Genomic DNA, 14,206 nt, shown 5'->3' with positions numbered 1-14,206 from the left:
GTTCAGAACTGGTTATAAAATTAGAGAGTAGTGGTTAATGTACTGATACCAGCCTTGCAAGGTCATTAATAGAGTCCCATCGGGATCTATTTTGGGCCCGGCTCTATTCAAGATTTTTATCTGTGCCTTGTACAGAGGTTTAGATGATATGCTTATCATATTCTCAGGAGATAATGAACTTGGGAGAAAGGAAGTATTAATCTGCTGAACAAGAGAATCAGGATCACCAAGGTCTTTACAGGTCAAAACACCAAATATAATGAAAATATTGTAGTAGGGATAAATATAAACTTCAGTTAAAAAAATCAGTTATATAAGATGAGAGAGATGGGGATAGATAGTTCATGTATAAAGAACCCATGAGTAGTGGCAGTGAAATAGTATAGTGGATGGAGCACTAGACTTGGAATCAGGAAGGTCATTTCAGCCTCAGATACTTATTAGCTGTGTGACTCTGGGCAAGTCACTTAACCTCTGTTTGCCTCTGTTTCCTCTTCTTTAAAATGGGGATAATAATATCTGAAGTACCTACCTCATAGGGTTATTCTGAGGATAACTGTGAGATATGTGTAAAGTACCTTGTAAAACTATAAATGTTAGTTATGTGGATGAGGATGACCTCCCTGAGGACCCTTCCTTTTCTTATATTTTTGTGATAGAAACCAAAAAAAAATGAACATTTTTAAGTGGATAATAGTATCAGTGTAGACTAGAGGTCAAAGAGATTGAAGATGGTGGAAAAGATTATTGGGTTTGTGAGCTGGAATTTGGCCTTATAGCACGAGAGATAAGTAGCCTGATGTGATCGAAGGAGTACTGACTTTGAGAATATAGATCTACAATCTAAACTTGTTCTGCCACTGACTGGTAACTGTGTGACCATGTATGTTCTTGGGCAAGTGACTTCAGATGCCTCACCTTTAAAATAAAGAACTTGGACTCTGTAATTCCCAAGGGCCATTCCAGTGCTGAGGTTCAGATTCTATTTTGTGAGCTGCCTTGTGACCTTTGAGAATGGAGTTCCATTAGAGGAGGGGGAGCAGAAGCCACATTGCGGGATATGTGATAGGGTCACCTTGGTCAGTGTGGTTAGCTTTTTAAAGAGGAAAGTTAGTTCTGTGTTGACATGGACACCTGGTGAATGTTGAAAGAAGTCCAAACCAGATGGTTAGAATGAGGCAGAGATCTTTCCTGCATCCTTCAGTGCCTCTGGAGTAGGCACCTTTAGCTCATCTCTTTTCCAAGGATCCTTGGCCCATGTTATATTGTCAAAGCCAGGTGGCTAGTCTTTGGATACATAACATCATAAACAGCAACCACTGTCAAGCCTCTGTCTCCTGCCCCTCCCTTTTCCTTTCCCCATTACGCCCCAAATGAGGGGGGGAAATGTGACACATCTAATTCTTACTATACCACACAGTCCATTCCCAAAATAAAACTGTCTGCTCCAATAGGAAAAGTTAGTTGAGCTGTCCTAGGCTGAAGTCCAGAAATAAAAAAGCCACCCTATCTATTTATGTAGAGAAGCAACTTAGATCATTTCAATAAATTCAGGTAAATATTTGTGACATTTCTATTATAGGCAGAGCCCTGAGCTAATTCAGCCTAATTTTGCGAAGCTCGCCATGGGGATGGTATGTGGTGGGTCCCATTAGCTGTGTGACTTCTGTCTCCTGGGCCTTGCCCGTCTCAGGACTCCTTTTCTGTTCTCTGTATCCAATTCTTACTGCACAGTGGTAAGCCGGAGAGAATGGTGTGGAGAACGTGAAGAGGACCTCTCTTGTTCTTGAGCCACGCACGTGCTTTTTGTCTGGCTTTCTTTAGTGAACAATCACCAGACTTTCTCTCAGCTTTTCCTGTTGGGAACTTGCTTTTCTTCTGAAGGCCAGTCTAGTTGACTTCCCCCAATTTCAGTCCCTTTAGAAAGAACACCATGGGGACATCTGTAAGGACCCCTCAGAAAACAGCTTGGTTTCTCTGTATCTGAGATATTTGTTGCCCTTTATGATTTTTCCCCTTATTTTACAGCTAACTATCCTTTGTAATCCAGAGGGATGTAAGGTTTACAAAGTGCTTTCTTTACCACAGTGCTCTGAGGTAGGTAGCACAGTTATCATTGTTCCGTTTTACAGATGAGGAAATTGTAGTCCTGAGAGGTGTGCCTGAGGTCACGTGACTCATAAGTAGGGAGCTGGGGCTTTAGACTGCGCTCTTTGTGACCTTCATCTCAAGTCCTCAGTTCTTGCTATGTTCAGGGGAGACCTGCCCTCACATTGCAGATGGCATTTCTAGATACCTGTGCAGTTGTATCTAACAAATGGTGTCACCATTCCTTTTGCTCTCTTGCTTATCAGCCCTGGCAACTGCTCTCTCCAAGGTTACCGCTTGTCTCTTCGTTACCAGAGCTTCTTAATCTTACTCCTTTTTGACCTCTGCAGCATCTGATACTGTTGACCCCTTTCCCCCCAAATACTGTATATGCTTGTGCTCTCCTGCTTCTCCTCCTCACTACCAGCTGTTCCTTCTTAGTCCTCTTTGCGGATCATTTTCCATGTTCTGAACCTTAACTGTGAGTGTGTGCCAAGGCTCTGTCCTGGGCCCCCTACTCTTCTCTGTACATTTTTTTCTCAACAACCTCCTCAGCTCCTGTGCATTTAATTATTATCTGCATGTCTATTTCTAGTCCGTCTTCTGAGCTCCAGACCTACTCATTGGACTTTTTAGACTGGATAGCTCTTAGGCAGCTCAGACTTACTGTCATGTCCAAAATACTCATTTTCTTTCATCTCAGATTCTTCCCTTTCCTTACTATCTCTGTTTCTATCACGGGCACCACCATCCTTCTAGTTGCCCAGATTGGCCACTTAGGAGTCACCTTAAGCTCTTCACTCTCCCTTTTCCGCTATATCTGGCCCTTTACCTGCCGCTTCTTGTCAGTTCTGCCTCCTCAGTGTCCCTCAGACATCCTCTTAGCACACTCAGAGGTCAGGTCCTCGTCACCTCTTGAGGTAGCTTCCTAATCCATCTCCTGGCCTTGTCTTTCCCTTCTCTGATTTCTCCTCCACACAGCTGCCAGATTGCTATCCCTGAAGAATAGATCTGAACACGTCACTTTCAGCAGCCCCCGGTTGCCTTTAGAAAACCTAAACCCCTCTCTTTAATAGTGAAAGTTCCTCATAGTGTGGCTCCACACGCATCGGCCAGACTAGCCTGCTCCTTCCCCGCAATCCATTCCAAAAGACAACCCCAAGTTCCACTGGGAAAGGAGAGAGCCACGCCGTTCTAAACCGAAGGCCATAAATAAGAAGCCACCTCATCTCTTTGTGACCTGGTGACAAATTCCATTTTTTGTCATTCCGTCCATTTGTACAGATTGTCTCATGTGCCTGGGAATGTGCTGCCTCTCCCTGCTGGGAGGGGTGGCGCCCCCTACACAAGGCTCATCTTCATCCCTGCAGCTGCTACTGCCCCTGTCCTCATCCCGAAAATCACTTTGCGTGTATTTTGTATTTATCTCTGTTCCTGTTGTTTCTCTCCAATAGAATGTAAGCGTCTTGAGGACATAGACTACTTTTTTGTCTTTGTTTCACCAGTGCCTAGCACTGTGCTCGACATAGTAGCGCCTTAATGTTTATTGATTGAATGGATGACTAACCAGTTGGACTAGACAGTTCTGTTCAGATTTAAGAACTAGAAATGGCATACAAATCAAGGGCGTTCAGTAGGCTGACTCAACTTGGCCTGCTATCTTCTTTGAGCTTTAATCTCCCTTTCAAAATACCAAATAGGGGCAGGAGAGAATAACCAACCTTTGTAGGCCTTTTCAGGGTGGGGTCTCTGGAAGGGCTTTTATTACCACCCCTTGATGACCCATGGAATTCTCATTGGGACAGTCTCCCCTTAAATAGGAACAGAGGGGAAGCCAGAGTTCCTTTGCTTTACCTTTTTTTTTGAAAGAGTTTGCATTTTATGTTAAAGGACCCTGATATGTGCTCACCATTCAGCCCCCTCCCTTCTCCAAGCTGGGAATCTAATCACCTGATGCAGCTTGCCCCTTAAATTGGCAGCTGAGCTTCCTTCCTCACCAACTAGAAGTTGGTAAGTAATAATGCATGTATTTATATCCTGCCTTTTTTCCTCCCAAGCGTTCAAAGTATGTGGCAGGCACAGAGGCGTTTTCTCGTTCTTCTTTTGAATGATAAAATGGCACATTGACATCACTCAGTGACTTAAATAACAGGCAGGCTCCTTGCTGTCTCTGCTTTCTTGAGTCATATGGTCATTTCAGCCCTTGGTGGTACTTAAAAGGTACTTAAAGCCCTTAAGCTGAGGTTGTGAATAAGAGCCCCATCCATTCTGGCCTCATTCATGCAGACTACCCTTCTTCTCACTGAGTTTATAGGATTTTAGGGCTGAAAGGGACTTTAGTGCTAGATCTGAGCCCCATTCTACTACCCCAGTGTGATAGGTATATTCCAAAAGACTCCTCTCCATGCCAGAACAGAAACACTTAAAAACACTTAAACAGAAGATTTAACGAGGTCTTTAAACAGGGATTTTGAATTGGTGTCATGACATTGTGTGGAATAGGTTAGCATTTAAAGGACTGGTTCTTAGTCATTTCTTCTAATCAAGGAAGAAGAGAGAAAAGGCTAGATTTTAATAGCCAGTTTTACTCTTCCTGTGTCTGTCTATCCTTTCTAAGTTTTATCCCTCTTTTTTTTTTAAGAAATTGTAAATTTTATTTTGTTTTTCAGTTAACAAGTATTTATTTTCCTTCCCATCTCTCCCAAATAAAAACAAAACCGTTTAAAACAATGATACATAGTTAAGGGAAAGAATTCCCACATTGTCTCTAAACATGTATCTCATTCTGCACGTTAGTCCATCACCTTTCTGTATAATTGGCAAATGTTTGAAAAAAATAAGTAGCAATAGAATACAATAGATAATGTTAATTTGTGAATTTCTAAGTCAGTATGCAGCCCCCAGGGAACCCTTTCTGTTTGAGTTTGACACCACTGCTGTGGAGTCATGACTGGACATTTCACTGATCAGAATTCTACCTCACAGCCATCAGATTGGCAAAACTGACAAAAACTGGAAAATAATATCTGTTGGAGGACTGAAGGAAAACAGGTACATTGATGCACGGCTAGTGGAATCAGGAGCCATTTTGGAAAGAATTATGCCCAGCAAGGTACTAGACTGCACCTCTCCTTGGACCCAGTGATACCTCTCCCCAGCCTGTATCCCACAGAAACCAAAAAAAGAGGGAAAGGACTCCTGTGTGCAGAATGTTTATAGCAGCTCCTTTTTGTGGTGGAAAAGAACTGATCACTCTGTGTGGGTCCTTTTCAGTGCTCACAGTGTACTGAGTATCAGTGTACTGATGAATGTGTGTACTAGGCACCCCTGCAGCACCTAGTACAGTGTTCTAGAAATAGAGTACCCTTGGAACAAAGAATCACAGGGCTGAATAATTTAGAGTTGAAAAAGGCCTTAGGGATCATTTAAAGTTCAGCCCCCGCAATTTTACGGATTAAATTGGCATCCTCTTATGCTTGGTAAATGCACAAATAAGTGAGTGAGTGAGTGGAAGATAATTTTCTTGGCTTCCATCATTTAATCTGATGACTTTCCTAGTCCTTGAATTATACCTAATCAGGTAAAACAAGTCAGTAAGCATTTATTAAGCACCTGCTGGTAGGCACCATGCTAAGCACTGGAGGTACAAAGAAAGGCAGGGTGCTCACAGCTAATGGAGAAAGAACATTCGAATAGCTATATACATACAAAGTGTCTACAGGTTAAATTGGAGATCTCAGATGGAAGGCTGTAGCATTAGGGGGGATCAGGAAAGGTTTCCTGCAGAAGGGGGACTTGAGCTGGGACTCGAAGGAAGCCAGGGTCCCAGGGGGTGGAGGTGAGCAGGGCAGACACAAACAGCCCACTCTAACATAACATATGGTTGGTATGTTCTAGCATTACCGAGGAGACAGTGTGGGGCCATTTGTTAGGTATTAAATCTTTGGAGGAGTGAGTTACAGTGTTCTGGTCTGTTTGGACTTACTCAGAAAAGTCATACCTTACTTAAACAAACATACAAGGTAAGACCATTGCAATTTAAGATAAGTGCTCATAAGAACTTCATGTTCCTGGCTGTGCCACTTGTTCCTTGGGCCGTCCTGGGCAAGTCACACAAACTCGCTGGGCCTCAGTTCCTCATTTTAACATGAGACCACGTGACTTGTTATGGCCCAACTGGCTCCAAATACGTGGTCCTGTGGCTAAGGCCCTTCTGGTTCTAAATCTGGGAGCCTAGGAGCCATAGCCCTCCAGACAGCTTGAAGTTCGTTTCTTTGTAAGGCCATATAAACAGATCGTGTAAGTCACCCATCTGAGGGGCTGTGGGTGGAAAAGAGAAGGGAGGCTGTTTCTGAAACCAGAAGCACAAATACTAGGATTTAGAACGGAAAAGAGCCCTCAGGGGTTGTCAAGTTCCAGCCCCTTCAAATGCCTGCCTCCCTTCCTCATTTCCCATTGCAGGGAGGGTCCCCACTTTGATGACTCAGCTTTGTGTTCACTTGCTTTCTCAAATCTTTTTCTGCCATGTACTTAGAGGGGATAGTGTATATTTTAATAACTTAAATTTATATAGTGTTCTGAGGGCTATTTACCTCTCTGTTCTCAGACACTGCGATCACCACCCTGGGGTAGGCCCTTAACACCTGCCCAGCTTACTGCAATATCCTGCTGATTGGTCCCCCTACCTGAAAGTTCTTCCTACTCCCTAGATCTGACCTTGTTACTCTCCCACTTCCATCCCTTGCCCCCATTTCAATCAGTTCTGTAGCTTCCTTGGCCCTGCAGGATCGAATATAAAATCCTTTGTGTGGCTTTTCATAATCTGGCCCCCTCCTGCATTTTCAGTCTTCTTAGATCTTCCTTCCCTCCACTTACTCCACAAATCAGTGATAGTGGTCTCCTTGCCCACACTATCCATCTCCTGATTCCTGATATTTTCCCTCGATGTCCCCTCTGTCTCTGGGCTTCCCTGGCATCCTTTAAGTTCCAGCTAAAGTCCCACCTTCTACAAGAAGCTTTTCTGAAGCTGACTCTGATCTATACTGGTTGTGTGACCCTGGGCAAGTTGCTTAACTTCTCAGTGCTCTTGGCGGCCCTTTAAGGCTAGTTGCAGGGAAGGAGTAGGCCTGTTTGGGTAGAGGGAGAGACCTAAACCAGTAAAAATCACACATATAGTCCCTTATCTTGTCCCTGTGCATTTTACAGATGAGGAAATTGAGGTACAAGAGATTAAATGACTTACCTAGATTCTTAGGGTTACTGTTGGGATAAACTGACTCCAGGAACTCAAATCTCTTACCCAAGTGAGTGAGTGCTCCTTCCTCTATACCTTGCTGCCTTTCACTGTGATAAGGACGCTCATAGCATAGGGTGTCCTTGTTCCCTAAACAAGGGTATTAGACTGCTCCTTCGTAAACCCATAGGGATCCTGTTGATTTTCCTTCTTAAACCAAAGGGTGTTAATATAAATAAATAAACCATCCCATCTATGCAAGCTGTGGCCTTCTTTTCAGCCTGCGATCTTAGGTATGGGCAATATGTTTACAACTTCTCCATCCTTCTCCTGATCAGATTGATGTAGCTTTTGTCAGCCAGGGCACGATTGCTCTTTCACATGTGCGAGGGTGTCATGTTCAGAGCTGTTGTCCCCGAATGAAGGGCTGCGGTTTCACACAGGCACGCACAGAGTTTATTTCTAGACCTCTGACTAGTATCCAAACAGTTCCTGACCAGTACGTGAGCTAGGGCCAGCAGTTCAACTAGACCTGTTTTCTGGTCCCACCTGAACAAGCCTTTGACAGCCATGATGGACCATTAGGGATCGAATGATTAGTGCCTTTAAATAAAGTGGATGGTGTACATCTATCCTGTCTTCCTCCCGCCTCCCCTTATCCCTCTGCCCTGTCCCTTCTCACTCTTAAAAGTCTTTGCTAAAATGCCTGGTCATTTAGGCTGTGCTTTGTATGTGTGAGAAACAAATTGGTTAGAATTTGGGTTAAGGCATCCCTGGACCAGAATGAACAGCTATAACACTGGGATTTGTCATCACAAGTGCATCTTTTTCACCAGTTTTTGTCGGTGACTGGGACCGGCTTAGGGAGAATTGAGTGGATGGGAGAACGAATGGGGCTTGCTTCTCTGTGTGTGGGTATGTGCTCTTATATGGTATTTTTGTTTGTTCACTTGTCTGAGACAGTTGATGAGCATATATTTCCATCTGTCACAGAATTTAAGATTAATTCCTTCCTTAAATTGTATAAAGATGCTGGAATAATACTTATTTGAGTGACAGGTCTGCAGAAGTGAGGGGAAGGGAGGTATAGATAGGTAGTTCAGATTTCTATTCATGCATTTCATTCTTCCTTCTGAGCAGCTGTAAGAAAGAACCAACTTTTACTTTTTTCTGGTGATTTTAAAAAAAAGAGGAAAATAAAACTTTAAAGGATATGAATAAAATAATTTTTAATAAAAAAGCAAAGAAGAAATCGATGCATTAGTAAAAGAAACATTTCCCTTACTGGGCAATAACAAGAGAAAGGCTGCATCCAGGTCTCCATCCATTACCATCAGTAAACACTCCTCCCCCACCCCCTTTATTTTTCTCCAGTCATCCCCAGCTCCCTTCAGAAAACTTCTTGAAGTGGAATTTTACAGGCCTCCTACTGAGCCTACAATCCTGGATACTTTTTAATCTTAATTACTGGAGTGTATGTTTGTTTTTTCATATTCTTAAGGGGATAATAGGAAAGGAAGGGAGAGGATAAAAAGTTTCCATTTCAGGGCAAAACCAGAATTGTGCAGAAGTAAGAGAGAGAAGAGGGGAAAAAAACGTGAAAAGCCTTTTAATGAGAACATTGGAAAAGTCCCTTTTAGTAGTTCTTTGCGTTAGCAAAATTCTCTTTCTGCTGTTCCACATAGAGGCTGCCCTCTCTTTGTTTTTCTCCCTTTCTTCTTGAGGGTACAGCTAAGATCAGAGTCTGTGCCTATTTCTCTTGAGGGTCCCTATTCCTTCTGTTCCCCCTCCCTCTTACCGTAGTTTAAAAAAAAAATTGAAATAATTCCTAGGAGTCACCTCTAAGAAGCGTAGCCTGTTGCTGGGGCATAAAAACAAATCACTAGTGAACTTGTCCTTTCCTTAGACCAGGATCTTAACATCATTGGTGGTCTTTTGCATCTGGTAGTTGGTGTAACCATTCTGAAAGCAATTTGGATTTAATAAGGAAGTAGCTAAAATTTTTAGTCCATGTATTTTGACCCAGAGATCCCATTGCTACTATCTGCCCCAAGGATATCAGACAGAAAGGAAGGTCCCAGTGCACTAAAATATTCGTAGCTGTACTGTTTTTGGTAGCGGAGAATTAGAAACAAAGTAAATGCCCATTGATTGAGAATAAACAAATTGTGGTACATGAATATAATAGGATGTTTTTGGGTCATTAGAGACAGCAGATGTGAAGAACTCCTAGAACCATGGGGAGACTTAGATAAACAAATGCAAAACAAAGTTAGCCCAACTAGGAAAACCATTGATGCATCACCAACGCGCTGTAAGTGGACCGAACCGCAGCAGATCTGAATGTTGTTTAGGGACCAAGCTTGGCCTGAAAGAAGAGATGAGAAAATGCAGCTCCCTCCCTTCATTGCCGTGGTGGGGGAGCCACGAACGTTGGTCATTAGACTCAGTGCATGGCCTTCCTTCCCCATCGCCACCCTCCTCCTGCCTTCTTGTTATTCTCTCAGTCTATCTTTGTAACAAGGGATGGCTCTCTGAGTGTATGTGTGTGTTTATATTTGGAAATATAAACGTGAAATCGACATAAAATCGGAGTATGGATTTATAACTGAAAGGGATCTCAGAGGCCATCCCATTCAAAACGCTCATCCAGTCTCCTCGTTCGACAATTTGGGAAAAGGCTCAGAAAGTGGAGATGCAAGGTCACAGATATTAAGCCACAGTAGTAATGACATTTCACATTTACGTGTTTTATGGTTTCCAAAACATTTTCCTCACAGCACTCCCTGTGAGCAACCTCATACCTCGGGTGGGGTTACATAGGCAGCCAGTTGTCACAGTGGATGGAGCCTGGAGTTGGGAAGACATAAGTTCAAATCCTGCTTCAGACAGGTACCAGCTGGGTGACCCTGGGCAAGTCATTTACACACTGTCTGACTCAGTTTCCTCATCTGTAAAACGAGGATAATAATAGCACCTACCTCCCAGGGTTGTTATGAAGATCAAATGAGATGATGTTTGCAAAGCAATTTGTAATCTTTAAATCTCCATATAAATGTAGTTGTCATTATCATTTCTGTTTTTACAGATGAAAGACTTAAGACCCGGAGGGCTTTAGTGACATGTTATTTGCCACCATAGCCAGTCAGTGTTAAGTCAGTAAACTTAGGTTTATTGATTCCAAGTCTAGGCCTGTTTCCATTACTCCCTGTTGCCCCCAGTGCTTAAGATCTTCAAACTAAATGGCAATTTTTGGGGTATGATGTACAAGGGATTCATAGGGTTTGGACCAGATGCTTTCTGAGGTTTCATCTGCTTCTGAGATTCTTTGATCCCAGTCAAGAAATATTGATCAAGTGCTTCCTCTGTGCGGCTGGGGATGCCACTTTGTGGGTCCATGACTTCAGCCAAATACAAATACCTCTCTGAGCTTCCCATCACCTAGTCTGCAAAACAGGAAACTGTAAATAAATTCTTAGTATTTGTTGAATTGAATTACTGAATTAAAGTGATATAGAAATGAGTTCATAACAGTACCTTTTTTTTTGGTGGACTTGTTTGACTAGAAACTGCCTAAGTTCCCCCATAGCATGTGAAACTATGTGACTCTTAGTAGCAGCAGTGATGTAGGGTCTTTTTGTATTTTTTGTGTTTTTGTGTTTTGTATTTTGTTTAGAGAAATTGGAATGAGGATTTGCTGTGGTATCATTTCTTGTCCTCAGATGAGATTTTTTTATTCTTTTGGTAAAAATTCAACGAACCAGAATGCTTAATTAATGAAGAGCTTTTCCTTACATCAATCAATCAATCAGTAAGCATTTATTAAGTGCCTACTATGTGCCAGACAGTGTTCTGAATGTTTCCTTGCAGTTTGATGAAAGAGAAGAGAACAGTGACTGAATGAAATGATAAAATGGATTGTCATTTTTTTAAAAAATATCTGATATTCATATAGCACCTGAACATTTTAAAAGTACTTTACATACATTATTTCATTTGATCCTTGCAACAACCCTGGGAGGTTGGCAATCTGGGCATTCTCTCCATTTTACAAAGAAGGAAAAAGGAGGCTGAGAGAATATTCATGATTTGCCTGAGTCACAGAGCAAGTATGTGAAGTGAGATTCAGACCAGGTCTTCCTGACTCCCAAGTCCATTAGGCCATGTAGGTGTTGAGTGGCGTTGGGTTGCGGTTGGCCCAAATGTATGGGAAAACCCCGTATTCTCTATGCATGTTCTGGTTAATGAAGAGTTTACTGTGCTTTTTTTACGTTTTGTCCCGTTTCCCTCCCCCCAATTAGACTGAGTTCCTTGGGGGTAGGCATTGTGTTCTTGCCTTTCTTCGTATCCCCAGAGCTTAGCATGGTGCCTGGCACAGAGTAATTGCTTAATAACACTAAAATGACCTGGCAGAAATTTGTGTGGTCCTTCGAGTGTTTAATAAATGCTTGTTGACTGACTGGTCACAGATCTCCATGTATCATGGAGATATATGTTAATCAAGTACTTAGAGTTGAGATGAGATATCCAGGGCTGAGAGGACCCTCAGAGGCTGCCTAGCTTATACAGATGAGGAAATTAGGGCCCCGGGTACTAAGTGACTTGTCTAAGATCACACTGGTAGTGTCAGAGGCAGAATTTGAACCTGGATCCTTTGGCTATTGGGGCAGCTAGGTGGTGTAGTGGATAGAGGGCCGTACCTGAAGTTAAGAAGATTAATCTTTATGAGTTCAAATCCTGCCTTAGACACTTCCTAGCTGTGTGACCCTGAGCAGGTCCACTTCACCCTGCTTGCCTCAGTTTCTTCATCTATATAAAATGAGCTGGAGAAGGAAATGGCAAATCACTCCAGTCTCTGCCAAGAAAACCCCCAGTGGGATCACAAAGCATCACACACAAGTGAAACAACTGAGGAACGACCACCACCACCACCTTTGGCTCCAGAGCCAGCCCTCTTCCCACTGTCCCACACTGCCTCTTAGTCTTTTATCCTTATCCGGCACTTTTCCAGCTTTCATTTCTGTGAGGGAGAGGAGTTGTGATGCCTCTTCCAATAGGAAAATAAGTCAGATGTGGTTGAGCTCTTCTGTCCGTATGAATCATAAATAATGACTTGAAACCATCCAAGAGGAAGCATTAAAGAGGGACGAGGCACATGAGACTGACAAACACCCAGTCCCCAATACGTGTGGATGAAATACCATCGAATGAAACACTTTTGGGCCTTGACATGGTGTACGTCTTTGCCTTTTGGGTTGGCTTTGATGGAAATGACTCTGAGTATGGCCAGGTGTCCTTTTTTGGTGCACGTCTGAATGCAGCGTGAGACAGATGAATCACTAGTCACTTTGTGGTTCCTTTACATGGGAACACAACATTCCTGCAGAATGAATGTTAAATTCCTCTCCTAGCTATCTTAGGAAAACTGAGTCCTGGAAGGTGGGGTGGCATAATGGACAGAACACTGGCTTCCAAATTGGGGGGGGTCTGAGGCCAGGTACTACCTAGGATACTTGCTGCATGACTGACCTTGGGGAAGTCCCTTAACTTCTGAACAGTAAGATGATTGAATTATGGATGGGTTGCGATGATCAGCCCCAGTGGAAGCAGTTCCCATGCTGTCAGAATCACACATTTTTGGCACATTGATGTGTTGGCATGTTCTGTGAGAGAAAATACTGTCAGATGCACTACCCTGTCTCACTTTGTTAACGCTTTGGTTTCTCATGCTGAAACTCATGATTAGACTCACCTTTGAATTCTAAAAGTATTTCTCAGGGGCCTAAAAAAGACATAGATAAGAGAGTATGTGTGTGTGTGTGTTGTGTTGTGTTGTGTTGTGTGTGGCATAGGAGGGGGGCTGTCTTGTAGTCGTTCAACACCCCAAACTCCAAAACCTCCTTCAGATGTAGCTGTTGTCTGTCTCCTTCCCAACTTGCTGTGACCCAAAAGGAAAACATTATATTAGATGCCCCTGCCCCCGAAGCCCCCTCCTCCAATTGGTGAGTTGCTCCCATAACCTCTGAGGAAGTACCCAGGCCAGTCATGCTTATTCCTTTCATCCCTCTCCTGGCTCCACTCCTGATTCTCTGGACTTCTTCACCAAGTGAGCCACCTACACAGGTGCTGCCGCACCCCCCCCCACCCCCTTCGGCTTCCTTTTATTGTGTCATCTCCCATTAGAGTATAAGCTACTTGAGGGCAGGGGCTGTCTTCTGCACTTATTTAAACTCCCAGCACTTAGCACAGTGCCTGGCATGTAGTAAGGTTTTGATAATGCTTATTGACTTGATATATAGTTTAGAATATACTTCCTGCATGAAATAGAAGTATAAGAACACTTAATTTTAAGACTCCTAGGCAGTCATCTCATTACCTTTTCTACAAGATTTGAATTTCCAACTCAGTTCAGTTTTGCATCTCCCAGGTTTGAGCATTCCCAAAGCTTGCTGGATGGCTTGAAGGCCTCAGTCTGGTAATTGCACCCAGGGGCTCCTCAAGTAGTTCATTAGAAGGGGTTCCCCATGAAATCTCAGCTCAGCACCACCCTGCCTCACCAGAGTCTTCTCTCTGGACAGGTCCATCCTGTGCCTCTGGCATGCCATGATCCCTGATGCCCAGACACCCAAGGGGAAGAGAGGAGATGCTTTGCCCTAGGGGGAGAGCAACTTCTACCATCCCCTTTGGGCTCTTCTTGGCATGGTTGCCACCAAGCAGTCAGCAGGCTCTGTTTTAAAAGCCCCATTCAGCACAGTTAATGACAGTGTCCAGGACATCTCCTAACTCCCAGTGCTTCTTGTCCCTGGAGTGCACAGTTGGGATGGAAAAAAAAAGCAGAAGAAAAACCCACTTGCCTAAGGAAGTGTGTATATATAATAAATGTAT

The 14,206-nt window shown here is 43.2% G+C and overlaps 1 protein-coding gene across 3 annotated transcripts in view; it reads left to right on the top strand.

Annotated features, from left to right (window-relative positions):
* Positions 1-14,206, top strand: part of LOC114049713 (atypical kinase COQ8A, mitochondrial-like) — a 76,386-nt gene that overhangs the window by 15,174 nt on the left and 47,006 nt on the right. The window contains exon 1 of one of the 3 annotated variants that reach the window (XM_027871078.1): positions 6,332-6,387. The exons of the other annotated variants lie outside the window; for them this stretch is intronic. The gene's annotated coding sequence lies outside the window, so the exon portion shown is untranslated. Of the gene's footprint in view, positions 1-6,331; positions 6,388-14,206 lie in introns of those variants that run through there. 3 annotated transcript variants of the gene reach the window in all.

This window comes from Vombatus ursinus, unplaced genomic scaffold, assembly GCF_900497805.2.
Source record: "Vombatus ursinus unplaced genomic scaffold, bare-nosed wombat genome assembly UNPS02014798.1, whole genome shotgun sequence".
NCBI classification, from domain to species: domain Eukaryota; kingdom Metazoa; phylum Chordata; class Mammalia; order Diprotodontia; family Vombatidae; genus Vombatus; species Vombatus ursinus.
The sequence above is the reverse complement of the archived record's forward strand: the minus strand, read 5'-3'. Positions and strand labels throughout refer to the sequence as shown.